This window comes from Trachinotus anak, unplaced genomic scaffold (genome assembly GCF_046630095.1).
Source record: "Trachinotus anak isolate AG129_WGS33_773 ecotype Australia unplaced genomic scaffold, CSIRO_AGI_Tana_v1 ptg000019l, whole genome shotgun sequence".
NCBI classification, from domain to species: Eukaryota; Metazoa; Chordata; class Actinopteri; order Carangiformes; family Carangidae; genus Trachinotus; species Trachinotus anak.
In genome coordinates this window covers 24,766,727-24,779,147 of record NW_027273870.1, presented here as the reverse complement: position 1 = coordinate 24,779,147, position 12,421 = coordinate 24,766,727, and the positions used below count along the sequence as shown (strand labels likewise).

At 40.4% G+C, this 12,421-nt stretch overlaps 1 protein-coding gene across 3 annotated transcripts in view; it reads left to right on the top strand.

The window, feature by feature from the left end:
- The window catches only part of LOC139636817 (protein ELFN1-like), a 120,644-nt gene that overhangs the window by 43,312 nt on the left and 64,911 nt on the right, over positions 1 to 12,421 (top strand). For all 3 annotated transcript variants that reach the window (XM_071505169.1, XM_071505168.1, XM_071505167.1), the window contains exon 2: positions 7,899 to 7,951. The gene's annotated coding sequence lies outside the window, so the exon portion shown is untranslated. The remainder of the gene's footprint in view (positions 1 to 7,898; positions 7,952 to 12,421) is intronic.

Genomic DNA, 12,421 nt, shown 5'->3' with positions numbered 1-12,421 from the left:
AGAAAGGGAATAAAAAATCAGTGCAAGACCATAACCAGTCTAGAGATATAACATCACACACACAATAATGATGGCGTAAACAAAGGTTTAATAACCTAACTCAGTGGTTCCCAACCTGTGGGTCAGGGCAAACCATTTGAAAAGATGATTTAAAAAAAAAAAAAAAAAAACTCCTTTTATTATTTTTCTTTTGTTTTTTGCAACAAGCCAAAGATAGGAACTTAAATGTTGTTGCCAACCAGACCATTTTGCTGCTGGACCACACTCTATACTTGTTAGCTATCTCTGTCTGATTGCACACTAAAAGATTACATCCATGAAAAAAAGTGCAGGAACAAAACGGACAGCTGGTTAGCAACAGGAAGAATTAAAAGGAAGGAGAGTCGAGAGACAGATGGTGAATCGACAAGTGATCTCACCCCATCAAACAAAAAAAGAAAAATTGAGCTTCCCCTGCTTTCAGTTCAGTCCTGAATACTGAATCATTAAATAAAAGCTGCTCTGGGAAGGCATTACTTGGCCTCTGTGTCATTATGGGGTTGAATATGGGCTGTCAACATTTTTGAGATTTTCAAGTCGGAAACTGAGTTGGAAAAGGTTGGGATCCACTGACCCACTGAATTGTGATGATTTCTAGAACAGGGCACCACTTACTAACACCTGCACATAAATTATATTCATATAATTTTGCTATTTACTCAATTCAATTACCAATTCAATAATAATAAGACTATTAGAAATACCTTTTCACAGTCCAAAGTAGCTCCATTCTCAGTAATGACCATATAACTGTATAACTGCAGGTTGGCACAGACAGAGATTAGAGTCCAGACTGGACAGAACAGCAGTAAATACAGCAGCAGACATATTTTAGTGGTTTTTTCCCTCCTTCACCGAATCGTTCTGTAATAAAATCCTGTAGATCTGAGCTGATCACAAACACACTTTGAGGGCTTTAATTAGCCTATTCAAATTTCTCACGACACCAGAGCAGAAAACAAAGCTATACAGCATGATCCTGCTAAATAAACTCAAACAAGGTTCCTGATGTCTTCTGCTCACCACTTGTGCTGTGAAACTTGACATGTGTTTATACTGGACTTACTGGGAGCTGTGGTCTTGAACCCACTCTGCTGCTCTGCTCCTCCTGTCTGTTGTCTGCAGCATTATTGCTGCTGGATGCATAACTATGTGAAGCAATATGAATTTTTCTTCCTTTAACTTCTTCTCTCTGAGCTTTTCAGCCAGACTTTTATGTTTTTTTTTTTTTGTTTTTTTTTTAACTTTGCTATTCATGTAAAACCAGTCCGGAACAGTGCACTGCTGGCTGCCTCTGTGTTTAAACTATGAGAAAGATAAACGGTGAATGTGTGGGTGGAGCTGCTGGATCGAAGAGAACGCAGTTAGCTGGAGAGGGAGGAAGACGTGAGGGAGATGACGGCCACACAGAACCAGAGTGGGCCGATCACCACGGCACACATCTCTCTCTCTCTTTCTCTCTCTCTCTCTCTCTCTGTCTCTCTCTGTCTCTCTCTGATGTTTTCTTTTTTCTCATTGAGCCATAGGCCCAGTTTGTGTGTAGCAGCCCATCGGGAAAAATCCTGGTTGTCCCACTGACCACTCAGACACTGGCCAGAGCCTCTGTGTGAAGTGATGTTATATGTTGTGTTTAAAAGTCATAAATCTTTAGATTTATTTTACATAAAACAATCAAAGAGACACAAAAACATGCAGCGAAAAAACGTGAGACACAAGAGAGCTACAAATTACACTGTTGCTCGTAGGGTCTGTGCAGGAGGGGTGGGGGGCCTTTAACCTGTCCGTCTCCAGAGGCCCATTTTCTTGTAATTTGCCCATTAGTTGGGTCAACAATGTATGTGACATCCCATCTTCTACCAACAGTCACCAAGAGCCAGCAGGTGGGAGATGGAGCCTCTTTGGTTAAAACTCTAGCTAAAATCTGCAGATCATGGTGGTAATTGGGGAGGTAGAGAGATGTGCAAAAGACAGAGTGGTAATATCCCAAATAAATATTTAAAGCTGGTTAATGTGGAAGGAAAGCTAATTGATCAGACATGACCGAGGGTGGAAATAATAGAGGGTGGAAATGTATCAGAGAAAACGAGCATCTGGAGACCGCAGAAACCCACAAAGAAAGAACAGAAGAAATGATTCAGCTCTTAAAATCAAAATCATTAATATGATGATTTCAAATAATCCTTGGATTCCGCTCATTATATAAGAGAAGTTGAAGAGAATCAGAAAAAACAAAAATAGTCCAGTTTGTAATCTATTTACCAAATGCACAAACACATGTGAAGGCAGGCACACACTTACACACACACACACACACACACACACACACACACACACTCTCTCTCTGTCTCTCTCTTTCTCTCTCTCACACACACACACACAACACACACAGTAGAAAGTGCAGAGTTGGCAGGGTGGACTAATTTATGCTTGAGTGCGGTTCAATTAAGGCAGATGTAAAGAACAGTTCCCCAGTCTTAGCTTGTGCTACCCTGCTAAACGCAATGCAGAGCACACACATCCCCTCTCTCTGCCTCACACACACACACACACACACACACACACACACAAATACACACAATACAGAGGATGTTATAAAAAAACTAATTGACTTACACAATGAGGCTGGAATTGTTTACTGAGCCATAGGATGTGTACAAACGCCACGGCAACACAGAAAACACTGGATGCCAGAGCCCTGAAGTTCAGCTGAAAGACTTTGTGACTGAACTCGATTGTCAGAAAAAGCTGGTGTGAAGCTTTGACACAAAACACAGAAAAAAAAAAGCCACAAGGAAATCTTTTTCATCTGCTGCGTATGAAAAGCACGAAACATCCTCACTGATTGAAGAGAGGAGAACATTGAGGTCAGCAGCAGCAGCATCACAGCGACCAGACTCAAATTCCTGATGAATAGTCGGACGTGGTGTCACCTTGTTATTATTGACTGCACTGGTTGGGTTTGTATCTGGCCACATCTGTTAGTGACCCCATTCTTTTAAAATAGTGAAACTGGTGCTGTCATAACTTCTGCCTCCTGTCGATACCACTGGAGGCTCAGTCACGTTGAGCTTTGGAATCTGATCAGTTTGTCGCCTCTGCCCAGGAGAACACAGCTGCTCACTCCATTATAGGATAGAGGCGTTCTCTGCTCGAAATCACACTTAATGGTTGATGCATTTGGCTCTGGCAATCTGCATTTGATCTGCATATGACTGTCCTGAATCACCATTAGAGTTGAATTAGTGTGGTTGTGCAAAGTAAGCATGCAAAGCGATTCATTTGTTCAGTCATGTGTTTTATCACATGATTGAAATTATTATTTATCTTTTATTTTGCATTTCAGAACTATTTTCACTTGCTTGACAACACATAACCGCCAGTCTGTCTGAGCTGGAAGCTAATGTTAGCATGTCTGACGTGTAATTATGAAGATGTCTGATAATTTATTTATCCGTTGATGAGCTTTGGGTAAGATATATTATTATTTTCCAATTCATTCGATCTTCACCAATGATTTAAACCCTGGAGGTCTCCCGACACGCCCCTTTATGCAAACCGGAACCACCCCCCCATTTTGCTCCCATAGACATGACTTGCCATGAAGTATCTTGCTCCGTCACTTCCTTTGTAGGAAGTGTCTGTGGCAGCTTGACAACAAGTACGAGTGCATCAAAGGGTCAAAATAGTAGCAGCCAAAGATTTAAGAACGTAGCGCTCTAGAATCTTTGGTAACAGCACCAGTGACAGTGTAAAATAAAGAATCTTTGGAGGCACACGATTAACATGATTAAAAAAATAACGTGTTATGCTCGGTCCTTAATCTCCTCGTGATTAGCACGTTAATGCTGACAGCCCTATATATGCTATATATTATATAGATATAATATATATGTGTGTTGTCTTGTCTTACAGCAGCTGATTGTATGCAAACAGCCCATCCTCTTCTTTTTCTGTTTTAGTTCTCCTTTATTTTAACATAAATAAGTGACATACATAAAGTACGAACACTTCCCTCCCTCAGCCACTTCATCCATCTGTATCCGCACACTCGTACGTCCTTGTTATTGCACAGTTTTTAGTTTTTCTAGGCCTTACTTAATTCCTTTCCTCTCGCTCTCGTTCTCTGTCTATCTCTTTCACCGCTCCCTCCCACATCTTATTGCTCAGAGCAAACAATTACTTGCCTTGTTTGAGATACTCTGGACTAAAATAAATCTGAATAAATGTAGGGATCTCAGTCGCTACAGAAATGTGGGTGAGGGAGGAATGGATGAGGAGAGGCAATAAGAGGTATACAAAGAGGATGTCACTGCCGCTGAGCGTCAGAATAGCCCTCCCTGTCATTTTCTGCCTCGCACACAAACATACAAACACACAATTATATATGTCCACATATTTCCATAACAGAGCCTTGTTTAAAGGAGAATTTTATCCCTACAGGCAGAGGGGAAATGTTTTTTTTACTCCTGGATTACTAAAGAAAACATACAATCTTGTCAGACCTGAGGGCTTTTTATTGTTTCTGGGTAAAAAAAAAAAAACCCAAAAATCTTATTACTTGCTTTGACTCTGCTTTATTTCTTTATTCATATGTTTGCTTTACTGTGAATTATTTGTGGATCCCCTCCAATCATCCACACTGGTCCATCATTTACAGTGACCTCCATTTCAGGCTGTTTTCCCCAACTGCAGCTCTAAGATCTTGGAAGAGATTTAAAGAAGCAGAGAGGATTTAAATTGCAAATAACAGGACTGCGGGACTCTTGAGGATGTGCATGCACGATTAACTTAAAACATTTATGGGATTTCTGACTTTTATTTTACACTGTACAGTAGGATGAGAGGGGACGGAGAAAGAGTGCAGGGAGGGGTGTCATGGTAAGGAATTGGATTAGAAACCTACAGTGTGACACTTTTATCACTCTGAGCCAGGAGAAGTTTTACTGTTAACAACATTTCATCCTCTGAAAAAGCTTCCATTAGTTAGTACTGTACTGTACTTCACAATAAAATCACTCTGTTGATTTTATTTCCTGTTTCCAACAGCTCTTTTAAATGACATATATCATAACTGCCACAAGATCTCTGCAAAGATATAGACTGATGCTGTGTTTCTGCAATTCCAGTGTGTTTGTGTATGTACGTGTGTGTATGTGTGTGATTTTGGTGCCGATAATAGAATCTTAATTGGTTGATTAGGGAGGATTAAGGTCATTGATTGGATAGAGCTCAGGGCTCACCTGCTGTTCCCTACATCTAATTGGTTGGCTAAATAACATTTCAGCGAAAGGCTGGGAGCTGCACCAGGCGAGCGTTCACACACTTGCACACACACACAAACACACACACACACACACACAGACACAGCTGAGCGGGAAAGGACGGAGATAGATAAGAAGAGGAGCAGGGGAGAAGGGATGGAGGAAGAAAGAGAGAGGGAGAGAACATCCTTTTACACCCGAGTGTCTCTGGCTTTCTGGAAGACCAAAATATGGTCTGTCAATCACAAAGCAGGTTTAAAAATGTGTGTGTAAATGAGTGAGTGTGTGTGTGTGTGTGTGTGTGTGTGTGTGTGTCTGTCTGTCTGTCTATGAGTATGTGTGTGTGTGTGAGGGAAAAAGATTCTCTAAGCCTAGAAGGTGCAGGTGTTCAGAATAGACAGTAGTAACCTGTGTCAGCACACACACTGACACAAACCTACTCACACACACACACACACGCACAGAGTCACACAGGGCGCTGTGTGTGAAGTGTGATAGCAGCAGCGACAGTGACAGGCTGTGGAAGATGAGACTAATGACTGATTGACATTGGTGTCCTTGCAGCTGTTTCACTGTTTGTACATGTAGGTATGGATTTTCTGTGTGTGTGTGTGTGTGTGTGTGTGTGTGTGTGTGTGTGTGTGTGTGTGTGTGTGTGTGTGTAAAACAGAGTGTGTTAATGTAGGCCTGTGTGTGATTTAAACGTTAAATTTGACACAGTTAGGAATAGAGTACATATCTATGCAAGTGTGTTTTTTTTTTTATGGTGAGCATGCTGCATGCTGCAGGCTGTTGGAGGATTATTGAGGTGTCTGCTTGGCAGCCACAGCCTGGATCATTATTATGGGAGACCTTAATGATGGTGAATTATCATTACTGCAGAAAATGCTCCCCCTACACGACGGGAAGGAGGCACATAAACAACATATTCACGCACAGAGGATTGTAAATCCCACTCTAGATATTTCTCAAGTGTTGTTTATAGTGATGCACTTGCAGGAGCTGCAGTGCATGAGCAAATCTGTTGTAGCAGTAACTTTGTAACACAAAATCCAAAAAAGCTGGAATTACCACCTCGCTGTTGTATGCCTCCACCACTCAGACTAGTTTCAGATTACATCTCTGTTTATCCAAAGTCGTATAAAATATTAACCATTTCTGTGAAATTTTGTCATAATTGCCATGTGAAGTCTAGAGTAATGGCTAAAACGAGTTCTGTGAGGTCACACTGACCTTGATCTTTTGACCTTTCCAGTCCAGATGAACATTTGTTCCAAATTTGAAGATATTCCCTCAAGGTGTTACAGAGAAAAAACACAAACCACATTTTTGTGAGGTCACCGTGACCTTGACCTTTGACCTTTTAAAGATGAAAATCTAATCAGTTCATCTTTGAGTCCATGTGAATGTTTGTGCCAAATTTGAAGAAGCTCCATCAAGATGTTACTGAGATATGGTGTCCATGAGAATGAGACGTACGGACAACCTGGAAACTGGCTGTCGTCGGCATGGAAGCATAAAAATGTGACCTGTGTGCTGTAAATCCTCACTACTGAGTAATGGCAGCAATTTAACGCTTGTTTTATAGAACATCAGGTGAAGAAAAAAACAATATCAACATGTATATTAATATTGACACAACTGTAGTAACATTTGTAAAATTTGAAATTGTAAACAAAACTTTATGACACAGGACACATATTTGATTGTATGTGTCCTAAAAAGGACCAGGTGATGAACCAAACCCAACAAATTACAGACATTATGAATCTCCTACTCTCATTTTCAATGGATAAATAGTCTGAATTCTATAAACGGAGAATAGCTACAACAAATAATTCACAACAAGACATCAAAGTAACCAATCAGCTTGTTTCCACTTCTGAAGTCCAGATTGGTGTACTGGTAATGAAAGGGACAACACCTGACAAGTTTTACGTTTCATGATTGTAGTAAATAAATGAAACAAAAAAAAAACCAAAACTGTTGGTTACTCCTATAATCCAAGCTCCAAACTCCATCCCTGTTGTGAAATGAACCAGCGTCATCAGTGGCCTGTTATAGGCTACTGTCCAGTTACTTTTACGTGTTTCATCACCAAAACATCCCATCTTGCAACATGACAACATTATTATTCAACTTTTAGTCACTCACAGCACCTGGTTAATCTCAGAGAAAGATCGTGGTCTGGTTTAATATGGAAAGGTTCAGTGACCCTCAGTGAATCTAAACCCCACTGTGACAGTTGTGCACTTTTTACAGTTAATAAATAAATAAGTAAATAAATGTAGCATTTCATTAATTTCAAAATAAAAAATAAAAAGACTTTGCCTCTGAACAAGATCCAGCCAGTAGTTACGTCCCCACCACAGTGTAACTGGAGAAACTGTTTAATAGTATATGAATGTAATTCTAGGAGGTAGGTTTGCCTCTTAAAATACTGGTAACAATTAGCAAGCTTCACAAATTACATGTCCAGAATCTCATGACACATAATAATGTGCAGTTATTTGATATTGAGCAACTATATAATATATTTAACAACATGATAACATCACTGAATGTTCCTCTTCTCCTCTGTGCTCTGGTCTGATACAGATTCGTTTCGACTGAGCAGTCGACGTGGAGATCCTGTGTGCCTGGTGTCAGGTGTGAGTTACCTCTTTATGATTTAAGCTGATGATGTTCTGTCTCTTTCTGTCATTTACACACACACACACACACACACACACACACACACACACAGACACACACACACACGCACACACACGCACACTGCAAAGCCTTGACCTTTTGGCTGATGGTCGTGTCATACTAAGTAGGGTGAGGGCACAAACCTGACTCAGCTCTTTAACTGTAGCTATTTAGACACACACACACACACACACACACACACACACACACACACACACACACACACACACACACACACACACACAGAGTACATGTGTATGTATATGTGTGTTGGGGAATGGTAGCCAGTAGAATAGTAGGCTCTGCTTCCTCATTTGCCATATTGTTAAGAGGAAAGTACTTAAAACCAGATGGAGCACACACACACACACACACACAGATGCATACACACACTCTGTCTCTTACAAATTGGGTATGCATATTTATAAGATGAATCACTGAATTATTGAAAGGTTTGAAATAGAGCCAATGAAGGTGCAGCAGTATGCATGTGTGAGTGAGTGTGTGTGTGTGTGTGTATACATACTCTATGTATATGTGAGAATGTGTGTATTTAAGAAGCAAATGAGCCAAACATCACAACACTCATACCTCTGCAGGTATTGATGGCTTCACCAAGCACATGTGCATACACACACACACACACACACACACACACACACACACGTAAACACACCCGTGCACTACAGACCTGCCTTTACACTCACACCCAGAATCTCTCACACTCCTACTGTATGGGAACCTTTTCAATAATTCAGTGGTTCATTGTTTTTAAACACTTCAGTTGAAGTTTTTAACAAGTTACATTTTTCATATGCTCAGAGGCTGTGCTCATAAAGTTCACCCTTGGTCACGGCGTTCTTTTCAATATGGAAACCCTTCTCATCCTCCCGCACTAGTGAGTGAAGACAATGATAATCATAATTTAGACCATTCAATTATATATTTTAAAGGCACAAGGCTCTCTCAGATTGCTCTTAAATCTTTGATTGGCCTTAAGGATCAATCTGTGCCTTAGGCTCAGTAAATGCAGATGAGGTACGTGACTGCGCCTTCCTCCCATTCATACATACAGACTCAAATTGACAGGCTTCTCATCCAAGCCTTTAGCTTGTTTGAAGTACTTTTCTTTGCTGAGTGGAGTAGGAAGCAGTAGGAAGCTGGAAGCTTCCTTTTCCTGAGGGGAATCAAAACGAACATGACTGGTTGTCTCCAGGCTGAAGCTCCCATTGTTTGTATCTTCCCTTTAGAGCGGACAGCTCGGGTGTAGGCATAAAAGTAAATTCATTAGGGTTAATGAAAGAGCATGGTTGAAGGGAGGGGATGATTTTATAGATGGCAACACTGGATATGGATTTAATGGGGCGCAACAAGTCACTTCTAATAGTCTATAAGGCATGTGTCCGTGTGTGCTTGCATGTGTCAGTGGCTAATCAGACTGAACAGGGCACTGCAGAAAAAAAAACACAAAGCGCTGTGAGCTGTGGACAATGTATGAACCTGTTGCTAAGTTTAAAGTCAGACACCAGAACACTGCCCAGCAGTTTGGTCTTATGGAGATTTAACAACTCTGGAAAGTTGTCATGGCAGCAATAATTTTATCCTCTGTTTCAACAGTTTTTCACATTATATAATAACCTTGCAGCAATTTATGTCTGTGCATTATGGATTGGCCACGTTGCCAGCTAACAACTCATTGCTTTAGAGCAAAAATTGAGTCAGGTTTGATTTTTTTTTTTTTTTTTGCTGGACAACTCTGCATTTTTTACCCCACTCCATCAAACCATTGAAACTCATTAGGAGGTATAAATGGTCACATGACTTGACCAGCCGCCCCAGACCAGCCGTTCTATTCTTAGAATTTTAATGAATACAACCCAGTTTGACATCTTCATATGAATCATCCGGCTCTCAGACTCTTTTCACTATTAACACCCTGTGGTAGTCACTCTGTGTTAACTCGAGAGCATACAAAAATACGAGTTACTCATTTAAAAGCTCATGACAGCAAACCACATAGATCCAGTTTTCAATTTCGGATGACAGACATTTGCAAATTTCAGCGTCTGAAGATTGCTAGCTGCACAGCTGTGTACACTCACAGTTATGAGACAGCACAGCTTGTACAATTTGATGAAAAATGAACTGAATTCAGAGTCATTAGTAGAGTATGTGGGCTGCTCAAAAATCCACATACTGTATGATTCTTTAGCCCGGGGCTCGAATTAAAGGCCTCTTTACACTTGTAATCACACTCAGAAGGCCTGTGGAAAGCACAGCCATATTTCATCCTGAGCTTCTCTCACTCACTGTCCTCCATCGTCTGTACAACGTATCATCTGTCCCCTGAGAAAACCCACTGTTGGTTTGTCCAAAAAAAACAACAGGCTTGAAGCACTTACATACAAGGTAAATGGAGCATTGATGCAGAGTAAAACAGGATGTTTTGCTGTACTCAGTGGTTGCCATGACATCTGTAGCATCCAGCGACTGAACGGCGCACTAACAATTTCTTATGTCAGATACTTTAATGCAAAACATTAGAGCAGGATCTGAGGCCCAGGCTTCTCCTCTAAGGTCAGTTTTCAGATTTGTCACTGACCATCTGACAAGACAGAGACCACTATTTGTTTTAGCAAAGGCTACATTTGCTCTACAATCCTGTGGTCAAACAAAGGTCTGTTGGTCTATTTTCTGCTACTGTGTGCATCCAAGTCAGGTCTACAGACATGAATATTTCCTAAGGAGAAAAACTATTATTGCATGCTAATTAATTTTCTGCAACCACGACAAAAGTCACATTAGAAGAGAGCTGATGTCTGGTAGACTGTGTCTAGTCAGGCCAGCACAGTGCAGGATATGTGTGAAACTGGGAATGTCTAGAAATAGTTTGCTGCTGAGTCATACAACTTCGGGTTGTACACAAACATACTATTTGCTCAAGCTGAAATATTTTCAATGTAGTGGATGCCCCTTCACCCCAATCACGCTGACTAAAGTGAAGTCACTTTCACTGGAATCTGGAGGACTGAACTTGGCTTCTGTGCCCAAGTTTTTGGATGCAGTTTCACTTGTGGAACGTGTTGTTTATTTTATTTCTCTAACAGAGCCTATCATTTGTACTGCACAGAGCATATCTTCTCATTTGTATAGCAAATTCCATACCAGTGGCAACCCAAAGTGCTTTACCGAGTACAAGCAAAAGCAAGCAAGCAGGATTAAAACAATCAAAACACACAGGATAAAAGCAGTAAAACAAATGAACTAGAATAAGATAAATAAACAAATGAATAAAAATAATTAGTTAAATGGGAATGAGGCAGAGGCAGCTTTGCCATGTTAAGTTATAACCCTGAGAACAGCCAGTAATTCTGAACTAGCCAAACTGATAAGTCTACAAGAGTCATACTGGTTCAACAGCTTTGATAAGTATTTTGGAGCTAAGCCATTCAGTGATTTATTTATCAATAGCGGGATTTTAAAGTTCATTCTTTCAGAGACTCATAAACAATGAAGTGATCTGGAGTTATGTGCTGAGCTCTTTTTGGTTCTTGCTACATTCTAGATCATCTAAAGTGGAAATTTTGCAGCATCCAACAAACAAATTTCTTTACCAGGGAACCCAATGGGCTATAGTTGTTTGGTTACACAGCCACATATAATTGTGTGTCATCTGCATACATGTGATATGACACCAAACAATTTGTAATGATACTGGCTAATGAAAGCATATAAAGACTGAACAATAGAGGTGCAAGAATCAACCCTTGTGGGACTCCATACAATGGTGAGAGGTTCACTGATGCAGGCCTATAGCTACTTTGATACAGAATTATTAATATTATTATATTTTATATAATATATTATATACTTTTAATAAACCATGATCAACTGTATCAAAAGCAGCAGTAACAGGACAAGGACAGAGACTTAACCAGAGTCAACACTGAGATTGTCTTTTAAGACCTGGATAAGAACAGTCTCAGCACAGTCTAAATCCAGACTGACAAATGTCAGCATAATAATTTTCTGCCAGGAGGTTGGTGAGTTGTCTATAACAGCTTTCTCAGTGATTTTACTAATACATGGCAGGTTTGTAAGGGCCTGTAATGATTCAGTATTTATGGACCCAGATTAGCTTTTTTTTAAAAAGTGTTTTGATGACTGCAGTTTTCACAGCTTTGGGGCAAACTTGAAAGTAGTGAACTATTGACTATGTGCAACACATCTGTTGCCAGGCAACTAAGAACCTTCTTAAAGAAATCTGAGGGCAGCAGATCAAGACAACACATGGAGGATTTGAGATGAGGAACAATTTCTCCGAGAGCTGTGAGATTTGCGGCGCCGGAATGAGCCAACAGTATGACTTCTGGCTCGCACCTTTCGGAGACTTTACTGTGTGTTGTGAGGAAGGTGATGTTGAAAAA